This window comes from Lithobates pipiens, unplaced genomic scaffold, assembly GCF_037356315.1.
Source record: "Lithobates pipiens isolate NorthernLeopardFrog02 unplaced genomic scaffold, aLitPip1_a1.2 Scaffold_8, whole genome shotgun sequence".
Taxonomy (NCBI): domain Eukaryota; kingdom Metazoa; phylum Chordata; class Amphibia; order Anura; family Ranidae; genus Lithobates; species Lithobates pipiens.
In genome coordinates this window covers 677,110,717-677,131,931 of record NW_027507903.1, presented here as the reverse complement: position 1 = coordinate 677,131,931, position 21,215 = coordinate 677,110,717, and positions in this window count along the sequence as shown.

Sequence of the window (21,215 nt, the reverse complement as noted above, 5' to 3'; positions counted from 1 at the left end):
GAATCTCATCTCTACATGCGGAGGTGGGCCAAGACTTTACCCACTCCTTTATCTCTTCCTCAATGGCAGGAGATCTGGACTTCCATTTCTAAAGCCTCTAGGTGCGTGGAGCAGAGAGGGACAGCCTACAAGGTTTTGATGTTTTGGTACAAAACCCCTGAAGTTTTGCATAAATATGACCCCTCGCTATCCCGATTATGCGGGAGGTGTTTGCGCGATGTGGGTACGCATTACCATATCTTTTGGGGTTGTCCATTAATTATATCTTTCTGGTCCTCGGTTCAATCCCTGCTCCAATCAGTGTTGGAGATAGATATTCCGTTGAACCCAGCACACTACTTATTGGGCCTCCCGGTCCCGGGTATACCTAAACATGCCAAGAAACTGATGGCATTTATTCTTTTAGCTGCCAAGAGAGTAATATCTACCCACTGGCTGTCTCCTGCTCCTCCTGCGCAAACCCAATTAGTCTCAACCATTGCACAGATACGCAGGATGGAGCATATGACGGCAGTGGTCCAGACTCCTTGCCCCAATTCTCTAAGATATGGGATTCCTGGGACAACTCCTTATTTAAACCGGAATCCATATCCTGTTACATTGCCCCTAGGGCGATTTACTGCGGTTACGCCTCAGTATTTATATCACCTACCTCCATTGCATGTTTTATCACTATGCAGTTACTGTATCCAGATCCGTGGTGTACCCCCCCCCCCCCCCTTCCCGTTATTGTTATCTTTATGTGCCTTTCTTTTCTTTTGGTTACATGAAGCCCACTCAAGGATGATTCTTATGCTGTGATTATGATGACAATAATGATTGTTTGTAACGTATTTGTTTTCTTTATGTCTTGCAAAAACGTTTTCAATAAACGCATTAAATAAAATAACAAAACGGGGAAGGAAAGAGGGAAGAAATCATATTCTATATCAGTGTCACGTGTTGTTATGTTTGTCAGAATTCTATTTCTTGCGGTAATCTCTGAACTTCCACAACTGAAGGTTTTAGAAGTATCATGGCAAAATGCCAGAGCTCTGACATAACTGCCGAGGATGGTTAACCGCAGACCCAAGAAAGAGATGTGGCTTCTGCTGACAGATGTCTACAGATGGGCTGGGTTTCCATAATGGAAGTCAATCATTGGCTGTTATTGGAAAGAATAATATAAGATCCTAATACATTACTATCGTAATTAACTAATTACTGTATGTGCTGGAGATTCAATCTTATCTGCTTTGACTTGATGGAAACTTCTCCCAAAATGAATAATAATTATATAGCAATTTTAGACATTGTGTTCCCGGGTCTGTACACCTGCTTTGCCCATTATGAGAGTCCCCATCATCCCTGTGCTGAGTTTCTGGGCCTGCAAATCCCTTGTGCCCATTATGAGGGGTTCATTTTGTTTATTGAAAAATCTTACAAACAATAACTTATATACAATAAAACCATAATAAATAAATAAAACAAATTTACAGAATACTGTACAAAACAAAAAAGCAAAAAAAAAAAACAAGAATGTAATAAATGGTGCAAACCAAATTGCATACAACATAATCCCTACGGGAGAGCCAGACTAAGGAACATCACCGTCACCATGCATGTAGCCTTTTATCAACAATATATTTGATCTGAAAATCTAGGAGAGTAAAATTAGAATACAAAGAAAGCCCACACACCCTGAGATCAACAGTTAGCAGCTACAGAGTCCTGATATTCCTCAACACCCTTATCCAGGCCTCCTGCTGCCACCTGTCTTTCTCTGGACCCTGAATCTTCCCAACCTCACCTAGCGTCCTGCATCACCACTTCGACAGGGAGGATTTTACTCCGTAAGGATACCAGACACTGTGCACTCCACGTGAAATAACTGACTACTAGACTAACTAAAGAAAGTGTTTCCAAATCATAATCCTGACAAGTCTGGAATGCCCCATACCCCCACTCTGCATAACTCTCCACCCTCTTTTACACCTCTATATTTAAAGGGCACTGAAGTAGAAACTGATCCATGGACTCCACCACTCCTCCACACTCCACTCTCAGGCAGCCCCGATCAGTCATGGAAAGAAACTTCAAGTTACTGTCAGAAACCATCAATCAGACTGAGACAGAAGTACAGTTAAATCACACTTGTTTAATAATAATAATGAAAAAGGTACGTCTCTAGAGATGTGACCAAGGCGACGGCAGAGATCATCTGGACTGGACGACTTGAGTAGGCAGGATTGACAAGCAGGATATCATCAACAGGTCAGTCAGTGTGGAGAGATAGGAGCTGGCAATTAGCCAACAGCTGAGTGGCCGGCTTTGAGAAGGAAGGGCTGAGCCCAGCCCTGACAGTACCCCCTCCTCAATGACCCCTCCCCCTCGGAGGACCACTAGGCTTGAGGGGAAAATGTCTATGAAAATCATGGAGTAGGACAGGGGCATGCACGTCTGAGGATGAGACCCAAGAGTGTTCCTCCGGACCCTCCGCACAACTCAGGAGTTTTTGTAACGCCATGGCAAACTGATCCATGCAGTGATCCTGCTCATCCAATCTGGAAAAAATATTACCAACAAGTGGATTGACTGAATCTTCTGAATTCATGGCCTTTGCCTACTGTCAGAAGCCATGAATCAGACTGAGACAGAAGTACAATTAAATGACACTTGTTTAATAATAATAAAAAAAGGTAAACAGATTAAACATAGTCAAAAAATAGCCAGAGTTCAAGAACCGGAATGGATAGTCAGACAAGCCAACATTTCAGGGAGCCAGAGATGAGCGTAGTTGAAAAGCGAGCAGGATCTGGAGCCAAAATGAAGGCCAGCCAAGCAAGCCTTTAACAAGAACACAAGAGAGCGTTTCTAGAGACTTTGAGCCTGACTCCTCCTGTTCTCACTTTCAGGGGATTCTGGAACTTAGGGAAGCCCTCTCTCCATTGGCCTGCAGCACCAAGTACGTGATACCCACACTGCACTCCATAGGCTGAAAATGTGGCAAACTACCGGTCACATGACCCACACTGTGCTACATAGGTAGAAAATATGTCAGTCCACTGGTCACAAAACAGGAACACCCAAGATCAGAGCAGATTAACAGCCAAACATCATATAAATAAACAAATTATACTAAAAGATAAAGTGAAAATATTCATCAGAAACAGCTTCATGAGTGTTTGGCTATAATTAAAGAACAGTTATAAACAATGAATTGTTTGAAGGCAGTGCCATCTTCTGGGGATATGTAGAAAAATCAACTTTCCACCCGCATGTATCATTCAGTGCATATAATTACATTAAAAACAGGAAGTTCATAAGAAACCACAAATTACATAAATAATAACAAATAACATAAAAAAGCACATAAAAGAAAAAAGAAAAGAATAGGAAAGAAGGAAAAATATATAAGTTTATTACTCATTGCTCAGGAAACAGTTCACGTCTTATTCAATATTCATGCCAACTGGGACATAAGTTTTGAGGTCATAAATCCAGCTGCTTTCCAGCCCCCAAATTTCCCACCTGACATGACTCCCTCTCCAATGTGGAGAAAATGTATCTATTCTCAAAAAAAGGGAGCCCCCAGGATTCTTGCTATGGCAATGTGCATTAGACATTTGCATGATTAAAAAAAAATGTTTACCGGTAGTTTTGTTTAGATTCAGTAATCCATTTTTGTTAAATTCAGTTGATTTGTTGAATTTGTATTCAGGCTTCGTTTGTATATCGTATTTGGAATTCGTCTTTTTTTGAGTTTGCTTCTAATTTACCAATTTTTTCCAATTCAAAACTTTCAAATTGATACATTTTGAATTGGTCGAATTGAAAATGTTTTTTTTTTTTTTTTCTTTCAATTCGAATGCGGCAAAGTGAACAAGCAAAAGAAAAATCTTAATCAAATGATTCCAATGACTTTTTAAAACACCTTTGGCTTAAGAAAAACAGCGTTATTTCAAAATTGTACTCAAATAACACACACAGTCTTTGATTTCAGAAATATGTTTACAGTTCGAATTTGAATGGAATGCAATGTAAAATTCTATTCAAATTTCAATTTGATTCTTGGAAATTCAGACACATTTGGTTTTGGTATTCAGAACATTCGCTAATCTTACTTTATGGTGTAATTTAGGTATTTGAATCTATCCGAATCTCTGAATAACAAAGAAAAAGAAACAAAGAGGCGCCTCCAGGTTAGATCCAGTTGCATTTATTATATATACAGGTGCATAAATCCAATTGCATGTATTAAAAGAGATTTCCAGCACAATGACCTCTTAATGTGGCATCCATCCAGTGCTTTTTAGCCTGTTTGCACAAATCCATGTGTGAGGAGTCCTGTCCAGCAGGATTTCCTGGATGATCTATGGGAGCTGGGACCAAGGCTTAGCTCTGGTCAGCGGTGGAACGCAGGTGTCAGGCGCGGAGATGTCACATGCAGTAGTAGCGGTGGAATGCCTGCGTTCTACCGCTAACCAGAGCCAAGCCTCGGTCCCAGCTCCCATTGATCGTCCAGGAAATACTGCTGGACAGGACTACTCACACATGGATTTTCTGCAAACAGGCTAAAAAGCACTGGATGGAGGCCACATTAAGAGGACATTGTGCTGGAAATCTCTTTTATTACATGTAAGTGGATTTATGCACCTGTATATATATTAAATGCAACTGGCTCTAACCTGGAGGAGCCTCTTCTGTTCTTTTTGCATGTTCTGGAGTCTGCTCTCAACTTCCTCCTGAAGGCTTGCCCTGGTGCACGGACTTGTTGTTAATTAATATATAGGTTGTTTCTCCCTTCTCTCCCCCATTTCCCTATAGTTTTTACCCTTTTCATCTGCACTGAGAATTTTATGACAAGGACTTGCTTGAATGGACATTTTTTTATCATTTCATACCAAGTGACAGCATCACTATCCCCTGTGTTTTTTTGAATAACAAAGAATTTGTCTGAATATTCATTTGGAACAAAATTAACTGCACATGTCTAATATGCATAATGTTTGGACGCGCTATGTCCAGAGGACCCATGTCTGATATTTCCTATGAGTTCTTTTATCCTAACTTGCATAGTTCTTATTGTGCAGCCCACATATTGAAGGCCACAAGGGCATTGAATGAGATATACAACATTTGTGGAGAATTAAGTAATAATGTAAATGTTTTTGATATCATAAGTTGTAGAGCGTGACCAACGACTGAAAGTTGCACACCAATCTGTTGGAGACAGCACATCTCCAACAAGGGAAATAAGCTTTTAATTCTTGAAGAAATGTGGTCCTATTGGGTTATCAATCACATTGGGAGCTACATAGGGTCTGAATGGTTAATCCAACCCACAAGACCACTTGGGGAGAATTAGGAATTTTAGTACCCAAACATTTGTCATTCTTTAGAACCATCCATTGTCTATGGAAAATTGTTTTAATGTCATAGTATTGATTGGAGTAAGATGTGATAAACAAAAACCCAAAGGTGTTGATATCTCTCTATCTTAGGCTTGTCTCTCAACATGCTGGCCCAATCCAAATCACCTACATCAGAAATTATTCTATCCAACCCATTGATCCTATATCCCCATCAGTAAATCTAGATCTTAATACTGAGGGCTGTTTTAGATAGTCCTTCCTAAGAGCACAATTATGTCTGATTCTGAGGAACTGATTCCTCAGGACAGACCTTAGCCAGGAGGGATGATGACAACCTCCTTGGCTAATACAGCTGTCTTACGATCCGTCTCCTTGAAGTAAGTGGTAGTAACAATAGAACTGCCCCTTACTTCTATATGTAAATCTAGAACGTGCATTCTCACACTACTGGTCTCCTGCTGTAAAATGATCCCAAAAGTGTTCTCATTTAGATAGGTGTTTATCATTCAATGACTGTAAATCACCATCCTACAAGAGGAGCACATCATCTATGTACCTCCTCCAGGCGATATGTTCTGACCTATGGCACCCAAGACAATGTCCCCCTCCCACTTAGGCATGAACAAATTTGCCAAGCTGGGTGCAAACTTTGTACCCGTGGCTACTACTCTATTCTACTGTAAATAGAAAGAACCACGGAACCAAAAGTAAGTATGTACGATGGCAAATGGCACTAGTTGCAAAACAAAATTTCTCTGAAAAGGTACCAAACTGGTATTCCTTCTAAGGAAAATGTCAACTGGCTCAATCCCATGATTGTACAATGTAACTGTCCTTCCACTGCATATTACTAAGAACAGTTATGACCTTTGTGGAATCTAATGGCAGCCCATCCATGCGGGGTGCATGGGGTGCAGCCACCCTAGTCCATGTGCCCGGCCCCTAATCTACATGGATTCCGATGGGGTATTTTTTTGTAGAAGCACATGATTAGAGCCTGAGGCTCTAATTGGCTTAAAAAAGGGTAGGCTCGGGGCACAAAGCATTGAATTTCAATCTCCAAGCCAAATATCGCTCAGGTGTAAATAGGGCTTAAAATGTATGCCCAGTCAAAACAAAAATTTACTTCCACCACCATTTTAAGCCTATTCTATCTACCCTTCAAAAGGAAATATATCTACACCATGTTCCAAGTTATTATGCAAATTCTATTTCAGTGTCACAAAGATTAAATATTTCGTTTTTCAGTTTAACTCATGGATGGCATTGTGTCTCAGGGCTCTTTTGATCACTGAAGACAATCTCGGACACCTGTGATAATTCGATTGCCAGGTGAGCCCAATTAAAGGAAAAACTACTAAAGGAGGGTGTTCCACATTATTAGGCAGAGCACCATTTTCAAGCAACATGCAGAAGAAAAAGGATCTCTCTGCTGCCGAAAAGAGTGAAACAGTTCAATGCCTTGGACGAGGTATGAAAACATTTGATATTTCATGAAAACTTAAGTGTGATCATCGCACTACTAAAAGATTTGTAGATTCAGAGCAAACATGGGTTTCGTGCAGATAAAGGCACATTGAGTTCCTGACTGACCACTTCCTTCCCTGGCACAGAAGGAAGAACTATGCTTTCCATAATGAAATCATCTTCATGCATGACAATGCTTCATATCATGCTGTGAAGAATACCTCTGCATCAATGGCTGCTATGGGGTTAAAAGGAGAGAAAGTCATGGTGTGGCCTCCATCCTCCCCCGACCTCAATCCTATTGATCTATGAGGGTGGGAGACATTGTTTACATCAATTATTTAGGTAAATGAGAAAAATATAATTTGCATAATAATTTGGGAACAGGGTGTATACTTCTATACCTACATAATAATTCTATATCTATCATATATACAGTTCCTATTAGCGCTACAAACTATTAGTCATGTTCATTGGCATGTACAACCTGAAAAATATAAAGTAAACTAAGTTCCAGTGGAAAAATAGATATCAGGATACAGAAAACAAAATGTAGTGCTGGTGTTCTATAATACAGGCATCTGCAGGAGTTAGTGGGTGTTGTGTGCCTCCTGCAGATGCCTGTATTAGAGAACACCAGCAATAAAAGGTAGATACAGGTGTATACTGTGCTGTGCTGGAGGCACACAACACCCACTAACTCCTGCAGATGTATTTATTATAGAACACCACCAATAAAGGGTAGATACAGGTGTATACTGTGCTGGAGGCACACAACACCCACTAACTCCTGCAGATGGCTGTATTAGTGAACACCAGCAATAAAGAGTAGATACAGGTGTATACTGTGCTGTGCTCTGTCCTCGGAACCAGCGGTGCTCCGTAGGCGTTCAAGGGGCTACACAAGTACGCAGGTAAAAAGATGCCATGCTGTACTTGTGCTGGTTTGTTTGGGGGACAGGAGCCACACTGGGGCAGATATTTTATCAGCTCTGCAGGAGCAGGCCGAGAGGTGGTTGATGCCATGCCATATTAAGCCAGGAATGGTGGTTTGCGACAATGGCACCAACCTCCTCTCCGCCCTCCAACAGGGACAACTGACCCATGTGCCCTGTGTGGCTCACGTCCTTAACCTGGTGGTGCAGTGGTTCTTGGGCAAGTACCCGGGCTTACAGGATGTCCTGAGGCAGGCCAGGAAAGTCTGTGTGCATTTCCGCCAATCATTCAAAGCCAGTGCTTGACTGGCTGAGCTCCAAAAGGAGTTGAACTTGCCCAAGAACTACCTTATATGTGAAATGCCCACCAGGTGGAACTCAACGTTGGCCATGCTGCAGCGACTGCTCACACAGCAGAGGGCCATCAATGAGTACTTGTGCGACTACGGCACCAGGACAGGGTCAGGGAGCTTGGTTTTTTCTCACCACATATGGGGCATAATCAGGGATGCATGCACTATCCTGTCACCATTTGAGGAGGCCACAAGGATGGTGAGCAGTGACAGTGCATGCATCAGTGACATTGTACCTCTTGTCCACCTGTTGGAGCATACGCTGCGTGGAATAATGGACAGGGCATTTGAGGCAGAACAGAGGCAAGAAGAGGAGGACTTTCTTGCCTCTCAAGGCCCCCTTTATCCAGATAGTGTTCCTGCTCTCCCACCCATCACACAGGAAGAGAACGAGAAGGAGGAGGATTGTGTCAGCATGGAGGTGGAGCCTGGCACTCAGCATCAACAGCAGCAGTCTTTTAGGGAAAATTTACAGTTCCAAGAAACCCGTAGACTTCTATGTGGCTGGGAGGAGGTGGCTGCATATCATGTTGTCCTTAGTGACCCAGAGGACTCCGGACTGAGTGCCTCAGCTAACCTACGCTGCATGGCCTCCCTGATCCTGCAAAGCATGCAGAAGGATCCTCGTATTCTTTGTATCAAGCAGAGGGACCATTACTGGCTGGCCCCTCTCCTTGATCCACGGTACAAGGGTAAGGTTGCGGACCTTATCTTTCAGTCACAGAGGGAGCAAAGGATGAGACATCTCCAGGAGGCCTTGCAGAAAGGTCTGTGCAACGCGTTCCCAGAGACTGGGAGGTTCCAAACTCCTGGTCCTGGACAACGTGTTGCTGAGGCTTCGGTTAGTCACAGAAGGAGCGGGGGAGAAGGTGGCCGTCTGACCGAGGCGTTCAGACAATTTTTTAGTCCGCAGCCCCAAGGTATGATCGGTTCCAGCAACCATCGCCATCATCTGATTTACATGGTGCAGGAATACCTAGAGGCATACCTAGAGGAATACCTAGAGACTTGGACACCTTTCCCATCGAAAATCCTCTGGCTTACTGGGTCTTGAAGGATGGATCACCGACCAGAGCTTTCACAATATACAATTGAGCTACTGGCCTATCCTGCATCCAGCGTTCTTTCGGAACGCACCTTCAGTTTCAGTGCTGCTGGTGGCTTTGTAACCGATTACAGGGTTCGCCTGTCCACTGACTCAGTTGATCGACTGACCTTCATAAAGTTGAATCAGTCTTGGATCACCACCAGCTACCAAGCACCTGAAGCTGATGTAACCAAATCATTTTTTTGGAAATGTCACATCCCTTCAAGACTGCCTATGCTGATGCTGAGTGACTGTTCTGTTATGTTGACTGACTATCCTCTTCCTCCTCAATGATCCTGCTGATATCTTGGAAGAACATTTATGGTTCTGGGTGATGCCACCAGCCCAATTTTTCAGCCCCCATTTAACAGGGGCATGTAATACAATTTTTGATGCAATGCTTTGCAGCAGGGCTCATTCCTGCACTCCGACTAGAGTACATGGTAGAGGTTGCAGTGTCGTGGCACCAGTACCAGTGCCTAAGGCCCAATTTTTTCAGTCCCTGTTTAACAGGGGAGTGTAATTACAATTTTTGATGCAATGCTTAGCAGCAGGGCTCATTCCTGCACTCCAACTAAAGTATCTGGGAGAGGTTGCAGTGTCATAGCACCAGCAAGCAGTGCCTAAGGCCCAATTTTTCAGTCCCCATTTAACAAGGGCATGTAATTACAATTCTTGGTATAATATTTCACAGCAGGGCCCGTTCCTGCGCCCACTGAGAGTAACTGTGAGGACTTATAGTGTTGTGGCATCAGCACCAGCACCAGCACCAGCACCACAACCACCAAAGCCCCAATTTTTCTACCACTCTTTAACAATGGCATGTAATTACAATTCTTGATATAATCTTTCACAGCAGGGCGCTCCAGCACCCACCAAGAGTCATTTTGAGGGCTTACAGTGTTGTGGCAACACCAACACCTTAGGCCCCCATTTCTGCAGAGCATATAGGGCAGATCCATAGTTTCAAACATCCAACTTACAAATGTCTGCTACTGGCAAACGGAAGGAGACAGCAGGAAGTGAGATGAAAAAAGACAGACGCCAAAAAAAAAATTATACAGGGGTGATAACCCTTCGCTATGTTTTCCAAAAATCTTAAAAATAGATTTTTTGACTGGAGCTACACTTTAAAAATGTACCAGTTCGAAATTACAAACAGATTCTACTTAACACAACAAACCTACACAGTCCCTGTCTTGTTTGCACTACCTGTATACTGCTGTTCTGAGTATATAGGGCCTGGGGGCCCCACACCTTTCCTTTTATTTAATATGGGTACGGGGTTCCCCTTAATATACATACAAGACCCAAAGGGGCTGGTAATGGGTGGGGGGGGGGGGGAACCCATACCATTTTTCTCAATGATTTTCATCCATATTGCCGGAACCAGATATTACACTAAAACCGCAAGCAGTTTTAAATGACTTTTTTTCCGTTAAATGTCAATTTGTGCAGGAACTGTTCTAAACACGTGCCACTTCACAGGCATACTATAGACACCCCCCAGGCACGATATTTAAAGGAATATTTCACTTTTTTTTTTCACTTTAATCATCATTAAAATCAGTGCTCCCGTAAAAACGTCCATTTAAAAAAAAAAAAATTGCCATTGACCCATGTCTCCTGGGGCAGGAGCCAGGTCCCCAAACCCTTTTTAGGACAATATCTTGCATATTAGCCATTAAAATTAGCACTTTTTATTTCGATGGGGTTCTAAAGTGCACACGAATTTTCGGTCCGTTCGAAAGTTTTGGTGCGAACCGAACCGGGGGGTGTTCGGGTCATCCCTACTTTCAACTTCCGAGCATATTATATCAAAATCCTTGGTTTCTGGTTTGGAGGTGAGGGCATATGTTGTTTTAGGAGAAGAAATTGATATAATGAACCAGAAATTCACACTGTGGAGCCTCAGAAAACTCATCTTTGAAGGTACTGGTACTCAGCTGGTACTCAGGTACTCAGCAGCAAGATCCTCCCTCTGTTGCAGCACCTTGCCCAGGCCTGGCCCCCTGTGACAATGCCTGTGCCAGTACTGAGACAAGGTCACCCAGAGCCCAGGACGAACATGCCAAACTGCCCCCCCAAGATGCATGAACATTATGTGTCATGCTCAAAACTCAGAAAGATTCTGCATGATTAGCCCCTAATCACAAACTCCCCTCCTCCCAGTACAAATCCACCCCCTGCTGAAATTTCCTCTCCCAGTACAAATCTTTGCCCTCAATCCTCCAAATCCCCCAGCACAAATCCCCCCCCCCCCAAAAAAAAAACACCCTTCCTAGCACGAATCCTCTAACCCTAAAATTTCAACTCCAAGTACTCCTGTCCCCCCACAAATTCCTTCGAATCCCCCCTCCTAGCACAAATTCTCCACAATCATACCTATTAGCACAAATCCTCCCCCTGAAAAACAACTCCCCTCCTTGCATAATTCCACCCCCCCACCATTTCACCTCCTCTAGCACAAAATCCCCCTATTCCCCCTCTGAGCACAAATCCTCTTTCCCCATCCCCCTTCCCAAAACATATCCCCCTGAATTAGCACTTGTAGCACACACACACCCCCAAATTTCCCCTCCTAGGACAATTCTTACCCCCAGCTGCCCCCCCCCCCCAAAACCTCAATTTCAAACTCCTAACAGTGCCCTCCCACCTCACATGATACCACAGTGCCCAGGGCAGCCGCCCCTCCTGCCTACCCCTTGTGCCAGCCCTGCCTGAGCGGTGTTGAACTTCACCTGGGGCTTCAAGGTGGACAGGGTAAAGTGGGCAGACATGTTCAAGCAACACATCAAAGGTGGTAAGGGTGTGCCCAACATTACTACACAAGTGAGGATGTTCTTTGCTTGCAACCGCATCCGCAAGACTTTAGTCAGTCATATAGCAGACTCTGGTGGACACTCCATGTCTGATTTTTTTCCTCCTGCCTCTTTAGAGGTCCCTTGGATCTTTTGATCCTTTTGGATTTCATTTTCCCTTCTTTTGTCTGTGAGGGGTCCCTTATTAACATCTATAGTAGACCCTCATCTAGGATAAGGGCCTGGTATAGAAGAAATAATGTTAACCAAACCCAGGAATATTTGGCTCACCCCTATCCCTGACACAAAAGATGGGATTCTGTAACTAGAGGAGGATGGTTGTCCCACCTTCGTGCTTTCTATCATGTTCTTGAGCAATCAACATCTACACATTCCATGGTGATTGGATAAAGATGTTGATGCTACATGTGTGCATATAAATGTTGGGGTATCTTCCTGACACTCATTAGAACTGAAGAAGTGACATGAAGAAGCCACAAAAGGTTTTCAACATTACAGAAGTCCACTTTAATGTGAGCAACTACTACTATCTGTACCAATAATATACAATGTCCAACACTCTGCGATGCTGAACTGCCATGAAGTGTCTGTACATGCACGGGGCCCCAGATCTTTATTCTACATGTATCACATGTTGTTTTTTCTGTCAGGCTTCTAATGCAATTCTATTTAAATGGTATACTTCCACAATTGCAGTAGATAGAAGTATCATGGCAAATGGCCAGGACTCTGACATAACTAATGAGGATGGTTAACCACAGATTTGAGGAAGAGATGTGGATTCCTCTGATAGATGACCACAGACAGGCTTGGTAGTATCCGTGTAATGTCATCATTTCCTCCAGTGCTGATCTAGCAATCTGGTAAGTGGGGGATAACAGGTTTCCATAATGGAAGTCAATCAGTGGCTATAGATAATATAAGATCTTAGTGCATTATAATTATAATTATTAGTAACCATTTACTGTATGTGTGGGCAATTCAATCTCACCTGCTTTGGCTTAATTCAAACCTCTCCTTCAAATAGAAATACATATACTTTATACTCATATAGCAATATTATACATTGTTAGTGCCTTTATGAGGACCATCTCTACTCTGGGTCCCCAGCTCTGTGCACCTACTGTGCTCATTATGAGGGATTATCACCATCCTTGTGCTTAATTCCGGTGTCTACATATCTGATGTGCCCATTTATGAGGGGACCCTGACACCCCTCTGTTGAGTTCATGGGTCTGTATACCTGTTGTGCTCATTATGAGGGGTTTCCACCATCCCTTTGCTTAGTTATTGGGTCTGTACACCTGCTATACCCATTATGCGGGGTTCCCTCTCTCCCTGTGCTTAATCCCTGTGTCTACATATCTGATGTGCCCATTATGAGGGGTTTCTGTCACCCCTGTGTTGAGTTCATTAGTCTATACACCTGCTGTGTCCATTATGAGAGGCTCTGACCATCCCTTTGCTTAGTTCCCAGGTCTGTACACCTGCTGTGTCCTTTATGTGAGGTTCCCATCATCCCTGTACTGAGTTCCCAGGTCTGCACACCTGCTGTGCCCTTTATGTGAGGTTCCCATCATCTCTGTCCTGAGTTCCCAGGTCTGTACACCTGCTGTGCCCATTATGAGGGGTTCCTACCATTTCTGTGCTGTGTTGCTGGGTCTGTACACCCGATGTGCCCATTATGAGGAGTTCTCACCATCCCTGCGGAGTTCCTGGGTCTGTACACCAAAATTGTTATTAATTCCATACAATGGGGAATGTAACAAGTATAGCTGGAACACACAAAGGCGGTGGGGGATATTTAAAACTCCTAGGTGGGTGAAAACAGAGCTGGGATTATTAAAAAGAGATATCGCTGCTGGGAGATTGAAGTCAGCCAGGCTCCACTTAAAGTCTCATTTTTTAATGGACTGGCCCATTAATGAAATCTTGAAGCACCAATTTTTCCTGTCTATCATGTTAGAAAAGTTGACTTTCTTTTATATCTGGTTTGCAGTTGGAGTTCAGAAGGTCAAAGTGGTGTGGGGTAATCTCTCCTCATCAGAAGCCTCTATCAGAAAACATCTCTGGTCCCCATGAGGCCGCGTACACACGGGCGGACTGTCCGCCCAACTAGGTTCGTCAAACAGTTTGACAAACAGTCCGTTCAAAATTAGCATGAACGGACTTGACCACACACGACGAACGAACAGTCCGCTGAAAACTTGCGCGATGACGTGAACGGCACGTACGACAGGACGAGAAATTCGAAGTCCAATACACTGCAATGCAACCTTCGCCGTGTAAATTTTTTCTGAGCATGCGCGAGACTTAGTTTGTCGAACAAGCCTACACATGAGCGGACTGTCCGCTCAAACCAAGTTTCAGCGGACAGTCTTACGGAAATTCCGAAAAACTTTGTTCGTCAGACTGTCCGCTGAAACTGTCCGCTGAAGCCCACACACGAGCGGACTGTCCGCTGAAACACTGTTCAGCGGACAAAGTTGGGCGAACAGTCCGCCCGTGTGTACGCGGCCCAAAGTGTACAGCACAGAGCACACGTTTCCACTTCTCAGTAAAAAGCACTAAAGGGGAAGGAAGATCTTTAGTAGGGATGGCCGAACTGTTCGCCCGGCGGTCGTTTCGCAGCGAATTTTGCGTGTTCGCGATCGGCGGACTATTGCTGCTGTTCGCCCGGCGGACATATGTGTTTACAGTGTGAAAGAACTTTGACCCATGATGACACATCCATCACGAGGTACAGGACAGCCAATTGAGACATTTCAGCACATGGACAATTGGACATTCCCCCTACCTTATAAATAGACCTGATCTGGCGGCCATTTTACAATCTGTCTTATTTCAGTGTAGGGACAGGACGCTGTGTGGAGCAGGGAGAGACTGTAGTGACACAAATCGCTAGCTATTAGGTCCACAAAAGTCCTTTTAAGGACTGGTATGGTATAGGTGTAGTACAGTATATAGGGTTGAGTGCACTGCTGTGCTGGTGATTGCAGCAGCCTGTCGTTTTTCAGTGTAGGGAGGGACAGGATGCTGTATGCAGCAGGGACAGTCAGTTTAATCACTAGCTATTAATATTGGGTCCTCAAAGGTCCTTTTAAGGACTGGTATAGGTGTACAGTATATAGGATTCAGTGCACTGCTGTGTTGGTGATTGCAGCAGCCTGTCTTTTGTCAGTGCAGACAGGACCAGGACGCTGTGTGCAGCAGGGACAGTCAGGTTAATCACTAACTAGCTATTACTATTAGGTCCACAAAGGTCCTTTTAAGGACTGGTATAGGTGTACAGTATATAGAGTTGTACACATATAATATACTTTCTTCCAAATCTAGAAAGAATATTATACTTGACTGCTGCCCTATTCTGCAGCAGTCCTTTATCAGTGTAGGGACTAAGGTACAGTCTGCAAATCACTAGCTACTTAGTCCAGAAAGGTCCTTGTAAGGGCTGGTATAGGTGTACTATTTGGAGGGTTGTGGTGCACTGCTGCAGATTACTGCCCTATTCTGCAGCAGTCCTTTATCAGTGTAGGGACTGAGGTACAGTCTAAAAATCACTAGCTACTTGGTCCACAAAGGTCCTTGTAAGGACTGTTATAGGTGTACTATTTGGAGGGTTGTGGTGCACTGCTGCAGATTACTGCCCTATTCTGCAGCAGTCCTTTATCAGTGTAGGGACTGAGGTACAGTCTGCAAATCACTAGCTACTTGGTCCACAAAGGTCCTTGTAAGGACTGGTATAGGTGTACTATGTGGAGGGTTGTGGTGTACTGCTGCAGATTACTGCCCTATTCTGCAGCAGTCCTTTATCAGTGTAGAGACTTATGAACAGTCTGCAAATCACTAGCTACTTGGTCCACAAAGGTCCTTGTAAGTACTGGTATAGGTGTACAATATATAGGGTTGTGGTGAACTGCTGCAGATTGCTGCCCTATTCTGCAGCAGTCCTTTATCAGTGTAGGGTCTGAGGTACAGTCTGCAAATCACTAGCTACTTGGTCCACAAAGTTCCTTGTAAGGACTGGTATAGGTGTACATCTTGGTGTGCAGTATATAGGTGTGTAATACATGTATAAAATAGAAAGGAATGCAGGGCCAGTGTGGCTCTTGGCTTCCAAGCACAACAGATGGAGCACAGCATGGCATGTCAAATAGGTTCTGGGGAGCTTGGGCGGTGCAGCAGAAGAGACGCTAGCAGCGGAAAAGGAGGAGTCAGCTGAGGAGGAGAGGGAGGAGGATGGAGTAGGAGGAGGAGAAGAAGAGGCAGGCCTGCATGCAATGCGTGGCGGTAAAACCAAATCTACACTGGTGCCACGGGTTACATGCTTGATGGCCTCTGAACTCCTCTCCTCTTCCTCTCTTGTGGGCACCCACGTGAAATCACTAGACACGTCATCATCGACGTCACCTTCCCCACCGCTATAATTAGAGATGTCGGAGTAGGCATCAACACCGGGGACCAACCTCCGCCTTGGGCTGATCTGGGTACTGTGGTCAGACTGCTGAGTGGCGGTTGTTGCTACCTCCTCTTCCTGATTCAATGCCAAGAGTGGCTCGGAAATGTATTGATATGGATCGGAAAATAATTGCTGTGACTCAAGCGGAAGGTATGTGGTAGGAGTGGTGGTGGTGGTAGTGTCTTTGGGGGTGCACACAGCAGAGAGTGAAGAGGGTGCAGATCGAGAGGATGAGGAGGGTGCAGAAGAGTAAGGCTGAATGAGCCACTCAAAAAAAGTCTGGTGCGTCCTTTGACGTAATCGAACGCACCTTCTGCAATTTGCCACTTTGGCTCAAGTCTGTTGCTCCTGCCCTACCCCTACTACCCCCACGGAAGGGCCCGCCTCTTCCTCTGCCTGTCATTTTTTAAATGACCCTGTGATAAAAGTCTCTAGAGAAGTGCAGTATGTATGTGGAAGAAGGTATATAACACCCCGCTTCAATCTGTTGTTTTTGGGGGCCACTGGTCTATCACACCAGTTAAAATACTTTTTTTTTTTTTTTTATTGCTTTTGTCACTCTTTGTAGTATCGCTGCAGAACCGCTCAGCAGTCACAATGCTGCACAGTGGAAATGCACTATAATTTGCTTTCTATATATGCAAGTATTTTATACATGTATTACACCCCTATATACTGCACACCAAATATTACACCTATACCAGGCCTTAAAAGGACCTTTGTGGACCTAGTAGCTACTGATCTGCAGACTGTCCCTCAGTCCCCACACTGATAAAAGACTGCTGCAGAATCGGTCAACATTCAAGTATAATAGGCTTTCTATATTTGAAAGAAAGTATATTATACGTGTACAACCCTAAATGCTGTACACCTATACCAGTCCTTAAAAGGACCTTTGTGGACCTAAAATAGTAATAGCTAGTGATTAAACTGACTGTCCCTGCTCCACACAGTGTCCTGTCCCTACATTGACAAAAGACAGCTACAGAATCGGTCAGCAGTGCACTCAGCAAACAGCAGCACAGCAGTCAGCAGCAGTGCACCAGAACCCTATATACTGTACACCTATACCAGTCCTTAAAAGGACTTTGGTGGACCTAATAGCTAGTGATTTGTGTCACTACAGTCTGTCCCTGCTCCACACAGCAACCTCTCTCTATACTGATAAAAGACAGAATGTAAAATGGCCGCCAGATCAGGTCTATTTATAAGATAGGGGGAATGTCCAATTGTCCATGTGCTGAAATGTCTCAATTGGCTGTCCTGTGCCCCATGATGGATGTGTCATCATGGGTCAAAGTTCTTTCACAATGTAAACGCATATGTCCGCTGCACGAACAATGCCAGAAGTTCGCCGGTTTCACAAATCACGAACACGCAAAATTTGGCGCGAACTGACCACCGAAAGAACCGCAAGGCCATCCCTACTTCTAAATAAACTCCACTGTCTTGGCCTCCAAGATGTTGCTCTCTCCTGGTTCTCATCCTACCTATCAGTGTTAACTATAATCCCCTGTACACACGGTCGGACATTCTGCCAACCAAATCCGTCAGATTTTGTTCGTCGGATTTTGTCCGTCGGATCTCGTCCGAAACTGTTGCATACACACGGTCGGACTAAGTTGACGAAAAATCCGATCATTCAGAACGTGATGACGTAATTTCGTTACGATGGGACTACGTTCAGGCTAGTAGCCAATAGCTTTGATGTAGGAATTTGATCTGAGCATGCGTGGCACTTGGTCCGATCAAAATTCTCTACACATGATCGGAGTATGTCCGATCGAACCAGTTGGACGGAAAATATTTCCAACAAGTTGGAAAATTGGGTCCGACGGATATTCCGACGGGATCAGTCCGATGCAGACCACACACAGTCGGATTATCCGACAACACGGTCCGATAGGACACATTCCGACGGATTCTCCGACCGTGTGTACAAGGGCTAATTCTGTCTCCTCCTTTCCATTTCCTCTTTCTGTAGGGATCCCCCAAGGCTCTTTACTTGGACCGCTTCTCTTCTCTATTTACTACACCTCCTCCCTTGGTTACTTGATAACCTCCCACGGCTTACAATACCATTTCTACATCGATAACAACCAAATCTACCTGTCTACTCCTCACCTCACTCCTTCAGTCTCCTCTTGCATTACTAACTGACATATCAGCATGTATGTGACACCACTTCCTCAAACTAAATCTCTCTAAAACCGAGCTGGTAATGTCCCCCCCCCCCCCCCACCCCACGGTACCCTCCTCCATGACTTTTCCCTAAAGATCAATAATACAGCTATTAGCCCCTCTTCTTACACCAGGGTACTCGGTGTAATCCTAGACACTGGCCTGTCCTTTTATCCCCAAATCCAATCATTGTCAAAAGCTTGAAAACTTCACCTCCTTCACATCTCTAAAATTCTCCCCTTTTTACTTGATGAAACCACCAAGCTACCCATGTTGTTATCTCTCGCCTTGACTATTATAACTCCCTTCTCTATGGCCTACCTCTCCATAGGCAATCCCCTCTTCAGTTCATCATAAATGCTGCTGGCACACTCATCTACCTTACCAACTGCTCAGTGTCCTCCAGCCCTCTCTGCCAATCCCTCCACTGGCCTCCATTCAGTGTCCTCCACCCGTCTCTGCCAATCCCTCCACTGGTCTCCACCCACCCCTCTCTGCCAATCCCTCCACTGGCCTGCATTCATTGTCCTCCAACCCTCTCTGCCAATCCCTCCACTGGCCTCCATCCAGTGTCCTCCGCCCCTCTCTGCCAATCCCTCCACTGGCCTCCATTCAGTGTCCTCCGCCCCTCTCTGCCAATCCCTCCACTGGTCTCCATCCACCCCTCTCTGCCAATCCCTCCACTGGTCTCCATCCACCCCTCTCTGCCAATCCCTCCACTGACCTGCATTCAGTGTCATCCACCCGTCTCTGCCAATCCCTCCACTGGCCTCCATTCAGTGTCCTCCATCCTTCTCTGCCAATCCCTCCACCTGCCTGCATTAAGTGTTATCCACCCCTCTCTACCAATCCCTTCACTGGTCTCCATCCACCTCTCTCTGCCAATCCCTCCACTGGCCTGCATTCAGTGTCCTCCATGCCTTTCTGCCAATCCTTCCACTAGGCTGCATTCAGTGTCATCCACCCCTCTCTGCCAATCCCTCCACTGGCCTGCATTCAGTGTCCTCCACCCCTCTCTACCAATCCCTCCACTGGCCTGCATTCATTGTCCTCCACCCCTCTCAGCCAATCCCTCCTCTGGCCTGCATCCAGTGTCCTCCACCCCTCTCTGCCAATCCTTCCACTGGCCTAAATTCAGTGTCCTCCACCCTTCTCTGCCAATCCCTCCACTGATCTCCATCCACCCCTCTCTGCCAATCCCTCTACTGGCCTGCATTCATTGTCCTCCACCCCTCTCTGCCAATCCCTCCACTGGCCTGCATTCAGTGTCCTCCACCCCTCTCTACCAATCCCTCCACTGGCCTGCATTCATTGTCCTCCACCCCTCTCAGCCAATCCCTCCTCTGGCCTGCATCCAGTGTCCTCCACCCCTCTCTGCCAATCCTTCCACTGGCCTAAATTCAGTGTCCTCCACCCTTCTCTGCCAGTCCCTCCACTGATCTCCATCCACCCCTCTCTGCCAATCCCTCTACTGGCCTGCATTCATTGTCCACCACCCCTCTCTGCCAATCCTTGTATTGGCGTGAATTCAGTGGCCTCCACTGGTGTCCATCCACCCCGCTCTGCCAATCCCTCCACTGGCCTGCATTCATTGTCCTTCACTCCTTTCTGCCAATCCCTCCTCTGGTCTTTCCTTAACTATTATAATTCCCTTCTCAATGGCCTTCCTCTCCATAGGCTATCCCCTCTTCAGTTCATCATGAATGCTGCTGTTAGGCTCATCTACCTTACCCTCTCTGCCAATCTCTCCACCTGTCTCCATTCAGTGTCCTCCGCCCCTCTCTGCCAATCCCTCCACTGGCCTCCAATCAGTGTCCTCCGCCCCACTCTGCCAATCCCTCCACTGGCCTCAATTCAGTGTCCTTCACCCCCCTCTGCCAATCCCTCCACTGGCCTCCATTCAGTGTCCTCCGCCCATCTCTGCCAATCCCTCCACTGGCCTCCATTCAGTGTCCTTCGCCCCCCTCTGCCAATCCCTCCACTGGCCTCCATTCAGTGTCCTCCGCCCCTCTCTGCTAATCCCTCCACTGGCCTCCATTCAGTGTCCTTCGCCCCTCTCTGCCAATCCCTCCACTGGTCTCCATCCACCCCTCTCTGCCAATCCCTCCACTGGCCTGCATTGAGTGTCCTCCACCTGTCTCTGCCAATCCCTCCACTGGCTTGCATTCAGTGTCCTCCATTCTTCTCTGCCAATCCCTCCACTGGCATGCATTAAGTGTTATCCACTCCTCTCTAACAATCCCTCCACTGGTCTCCATCCACCTCTCTCTGCCAATCCCTCCACTGGCCTGCATCAGTGTCCTCCATCCCTTTCTGCCAATCCCTCCACTGGGCTGCATTCAGTGTCATCCACCCCTCTCTGCCAATCCATCCACTGGCCTGCATTCAGTGTCCTTCACCCCTCTCTGCCAATCCCTCCACTGGCCTCCATTCAGTGTCCTCCGCTCCTCTCTTCCAATCCCTCCACTGGCCTCCATTCAATGTCCTCTGCCTCTCTCTGCCAATCCCTCCACTGGCCTCCATACAGTGTCATCCACCCCTCTCTGCCAATCCCTCC